Below are 5,366 nucleotides of genomic sequence, written 5' to 3' on the forward strand. Positions count from 1 at the left end.
AAGAAATGGACGCTTTCGCCTTTTCTGAGCAGAAATAATCTTGAATAATCTGAGTGATGAGTCAAACTGCTGTTGGCAGTGGGAGCATCATCGTGGAGACAGTTTTAAATACTCTGTATGCTACTGGGTAGTATGAGTGTCTAGTACTAGTACTGCATCACATGTTTTTTTTTGTAGAAAGTAGCTAAAAAGAGTCAGATAATGTATTGCAGTAAAAGTACAACATTTCCCTCTGAGATGTATTTGAGTTTACGGAGAGTAAAAAGTACAAAGTTCATTCCAAAATCTGCAGATCACGTTTGTTTCTGACAGGCTGAAACTCGTCTGATGAGCTGCTCAAACTGGTTTAGTGTTTACTGACTCTCTGCTCCTCTTCGTCACCATGAACTGATTCAAACTGACTCTGCTCCTCTTCGTCACCATGAACTGATTCAAACTGACTCCCCGCTCCTCTTCGTCACCATGAACTGATTTAAACTGACTCCCCGCTCCTCTTCATCACCATGAACTGATTCAAACTGACTCTCTGCTTCTCTTATATCTCATCTTATATTTTAACACCACTGATAAAAACACATTTTCTACTGAAATCCTTTGAGTCCCTGAAAGCACCATATCCTGTGCTGTTTAATATGTTTCACACTAAACTGAACAGGTGAGTGTTCAGTCTGAACAGGTGTGTTTTCAATGTTAACATCAATTAAACCACAAACCAGTTTATAAGTACAGATCAAAGGACTTGTTGCTGATACACTGAGCTGATAATCAATGATCAAAGATTCAGAGACTGCTTTGATCAGTGAATAAATGTGACGTCACTTTCTCAAACGTGATGATTTCCTGATGATGAAAGTGAACTGAATCAGTTTTAGGTTTGTAATGTTGATCAGACACAACACCGCTGTGGAGCTCTGCTGCCCTCTGGTGGTCGAAAAGGGATGAACGCACCTTTAAATTTCAATCGAAGGCATTAAATAAGATAAAATAAAACTTTATTTATGCCCAGTCTGGGAAATTTGGGCATTACAGCAGCATTGAAGGCAGAGAGGGGAGAACATTCGAAAAAACAAAATAAAAAGTATAATATATATATGTACATATTATACAAGCGAAATGGAATTGACTCTATAAAACAAAAATAAAATATGTAGAAAAAAATATATATATAAGAAATATGTAAAAAGTGTGTACTGCCCCAGTAGCTGTGGAAAAAGAACAATGTCAGCTGCCTTCAGATTAAAATAACAATAAATAGTGTTACTACTATTGCACAGAAGCATGAAATATACAAAAACAGTAAACGATATGTAATATTACACAGAATGTGTGGACATGAGTATAATATGCCAAACAGCATCAACACAGTCTGATGTTAGGTGGTGCTTCAAACATTCAGATATTTTAGTTTGAATAGAATTAATCAATAAAATAGATCAAAGTTTAGCTGAAAGAAAGAAAAGGAAAACTACATAGAAGTATACAGTATATGTATATACACACACATACTGTGTCATGTATTGTATGTATCTGAGACCGTCTGCTGGTTCTCAGTGGAACCCTCAGTGTTCTGCTGAAGTTTTTCTCTGCAGGATTTTTTAAATTGTTCTTTGAAATGAGGCGCATGCGCAGTGTGTCCGGCGGGCAGACAGAGAGACAGACAGGCAGAGAGACAGACAGATTTGAGGGACAGTGTGAGCGGTTGACAGGCGGACAGCGGACTCGGTCAGTGTGGATGATACCCGGCAGAAGATTCTCGACGCGTTGGTTGAAACTGGTCGAGGTGAGTTGAAAGTTTGTCTTCGCTCCGGAACAAACGAACCATGAGAACAGTTTGACTCTGAGGACGTTCAGGGGAAATGAGCTCTGCATGTTTCTGACAGTCTGAAGATGAATCAAACACTCAGTGACTTTTCTCTACACGGAAGTGTGTTTTTAATCCGCCTCATTCTGACTCCAGACACTTCAGACACTCGGAAAGTTGTGCCGAGCTTTGAGTTTGGCTCCTGCTGCTTCAGACTGACTGGAAGTTAAAACAAATCATAGTTTTTCAAAGTCTCGATAAGTTTAAGTTTCACTCGGTGCCCTGGTAGATTATACTGTAGGCGGGGTTGCCGATGCAGAACTCCAATAGGAAATCTTGCCATTTAAGGATTTCGTGCATTTCTAAAAAAGAAAATCGGAGTTTTATTATATCTTAATAGTTTTTGGATTCAGATGGAAGCAGCGTTTATTTCGGCATCAATATTATATAAAAGAGCGCATCCATCTTTTGTGTATTTAAACTTTTGCCGGTTTCTTTCGCAGCCTTTTCCAACAAAACACGCCCAAACAGCGGCAGCGAGTCAGCGCAAGAAACAGGGAATCAGTCAGACTCTTTCAAGGTTTGATCAGTTTAAAAGCTGCATGGTGAGACATTATGCCCCGAAATAAACAGTGGCTTTAAATGGTTCAGAAAAGCCAGTGGACGTGTGTCGTCATGTTTGTACCTTTGAGAAAAGCAAAACAAAAACCTTGATTTCAGTATTCTTAAACGGAGATTCGCTCGCAAATACAGATCCAGATGCTGCAGGATGGTTTCACATCAGTTCATACAAAACTTCATTATTAAACTTCATTATTACTGACTGTGTAGTTGTTGTTGTCGTTGTTGTTGTTGTTGTTGTTGTGCTGTTGGTGTGGTTTGTTTATGAACTGTGTGCGCGCGTGCGTGCGCGTGTGCGGAGTCTCGTTAATACAGTTCAGAGGGTTTCACAGTGAAAGAACAAAATAAAAAAGAGAAAGCATGAAACAGGAACATAAAGTTTGTCCAGTGATCACATCAATCAAAGAAGAAACTGAATCAGTGTCTGTACGGTGACGTGTTTCCATGGTAACAGATCAGATTCCCAACCTGATCAGGTTGTGACAGGCTGCAGACTGAGCATGCTCAGACACGCCACCTTCAAGGAGATTTCAGTCTCTCCTCAGAATTGTGGTTACCACGGCAACCAGACCTGGACCGCTGCCAGCTGGTGCTGAAACAGTCTGATCACAGGCCATAAATGAAAGTATTGATCTCACTGTTTGAGACGTCTGTCTAATCTCTGTAATTATTAGTCCCCATCATGTGAGCAAATAACAATAAACCAAGTCCTCCAGGCCTGTCCCACAATGCACTGCACCACAGATAAAAACAAGGAGGGCTGACTCCCTGTACTGAGCGACTGAAAGCTAATGTTGGACGTCACATGGACGTCTCTGACATCACTGCAGAACTGTCGGTGATTTCATTTCATTCTTGAATGTTTTGAAGTAAAATCGTGGCATTTTGCGCCTCGACTGGAGGTGAAGCCGAACAGACGTAGAAACACCTCACAGACTTCACGTGCAAACAGGAAGTGATCAGTAATGATTACTGGCAGCATTTCCTCCACCACGATAGTACAATTAAAACAAGTACTTGTACTTGATTTCTGTCTCATGCGGCTTTATTCTGGAATGAATTGGTTTGACAGGCGGCTGTAGTCACTGTGCTGTCCCATGTTATCACATCACATACAAACATGTCTGATCATGTGACCTCAGGAAAGGAAGTGGTCGGACTCGTTTACTGAAGTAGATCTGAAAGACTGTCCCTTCTGTTTTTAAGTAAAGATCTGAACACCTTCTGCTGGTCTGACATGTGATATCAGACTGTGTTTGTGAGGCAGCCGGTCCGGTTCTTCAGTCCTGATCTCAGTCCTGATCTCAGTCCTCACGCAGTGTTTTGTTTTTGTTCTGCCCTCATTATTGTCTGTCAGACACAGACAGCTGATTCAGGTGTCGTCACCTGAGAAACCACAAACTGTGTTTTCACAAGCAGCCAGTTAAAGAACACGAGTCTACGATCCCGATTCCAGAAACGTTTCCAAGTCCTCGAGCACATGATTGGATAAAGGATCTAACTTCATGGACTCATGACTGACTCTGGTTTTACTGATGTTTTACAGAGTCCAGAATTTTTTGAATCAGGGTTGTATTTTACAATAATTATTTCTGTTTTTTCTAATATTATCTGATATATATATGTAGACCAAAAAGAAAAGAAACTAGTTTGGTTTGTTTCTGCCGAAGGTGATTTGTTCTTTCAGCTCATTACAAAGTTCAAAGATTCATTCAGGTGCTCAAGTAAAAACCTGCAGACCAGAAGCCAGAATGAGGTGATGGATTCTGCTGCTTGATACCTGACTTTACTCTTGTTGCACCTGGTGGGACTTGGTTTGACCTGGTTGGACTTGGTTAGACCTGGTCGGACCTGGTGGGACCAGGTCAGGACAGGAGATAAAATCAGTGATTCTCTGCTGTTCTTGTTATTGTTAGAATGAAAGTTTTAGTTGATCTTGTTAAAAGCACTTTGGGGAAAAAGGTCTCAGATGTTATCATGTGGCCTCTTTGACACAAAACCGTGGAGAATAGGGTCCATCATCAGGTAAAGTTTGACCAGAAGTACCCGGACCAGTTTGTCCAGGACACTGAAGACTTCCAGGACGCTGAAGTCTTCCAGGACGCTGAAGTCTTCCAGGACACTGAAGACCTTCAGGACAGAAGGACCAATGGAAGGTCGTCTTTGGCCAGTTTGAACAGGCTCCGTCTCCAGATAACAGCAGCTCAGGTTAGAGCTTTCTGGTTTTGGAAAGCAGAAGTGAACAATTACATGTCTGATTTCAAACCACCACCACTGTGCAGCTTCCTCTTCTGCTCTAAAGAACATTTACCTGAGAGCTGAGTAACTCCAGTCTGACAGGAGGGAACCAGATTCACCTGTTTCTGTCTCCTAACTTCTGCTGGTGCTGTCGATGGTGTCAGAGTGTGCTCGTGGCAACAGCAGCATCATTTGAATAAAATCTGTCCAACACTGACTGTGCTGACTGAATAACAGCAGTACAAAGGTGAAATCTGTCTTTTGGCCTGGCGGTCCTCTGCTGCTGCAGTCTGCTGTGTTGGCTGCAGTGGTCTGGAGGTCTGGGGGGGTCAGCAGATCTGTGAGCAGGACTGGCCAGAAGGAGGACGTGTCTGATGACGTCCAGGCTTTACTGGCTTTAACACACAACCTTTAACTTTCTGGTGCTCTGTCAGACACCCGAGTTTCACCCTGGATGCTGAGCAAAGACAGAGTTTGCTGCCTTATTTTTAGTTCCTTCACTGGTAGTTGTTCAGGAGTTTTTTTAACAGCAGCCAAATGATCATTAAAACCAGTCAAAACACTGAACGGAGCAGTAAAAATCAGGGTCTGTCAGACGCTCCTCGGCGGACACAGGACGTCCTTGTTTCTGTGGGACCATATCTGACGTCCATCCAACAGACCATCCAAAAACTGAAAACTGATCCAACCGATGAGTCGTTTTTTA

General features: G+C 42.1%; 1 protein-coding gene across 3 annotated transcripts in view; it reads left to right on the top strand.

Moving 5' to 3' along the window:
- The first annotated feature begins 1,662 nt into the window (after positions 1–1,662).
- LOC121622331 (pleckstrin homology domain-containing family G member 3) overlaps positions 1,663–5,366 on the top strand; it is a 35,111-nt gene continuing 31,407 nt past the window's right edge. For all 3 annotated transcript variants that reach the window (XM_041959281.1, XM_041959282.1, XM_041959283.1), the window contains exon 1: positions 1,663–1,780. The gene's annotated coding sequence lies outside the window, so the exon portion shown is untranslated. The remainder of the gene's footprint in view (positions 1,781–5,366) is intronic.

This window comes from Chelmon rostratus, chromosome 18, assembly GCF_017976325.1.
Source record: "Chelmon rostratus isolate fCheRos1 chromosome 18, fCheRos1.pri, whole genome shotgun sequence".
NCBI classification, from domain to species: domain Eukaryota; kingdom Metazoa; phylum Chordata; class Actinopteri; order Chaetodontiformes; family Chaetodontidae; genus Chelmon; species Chelmon rostratus.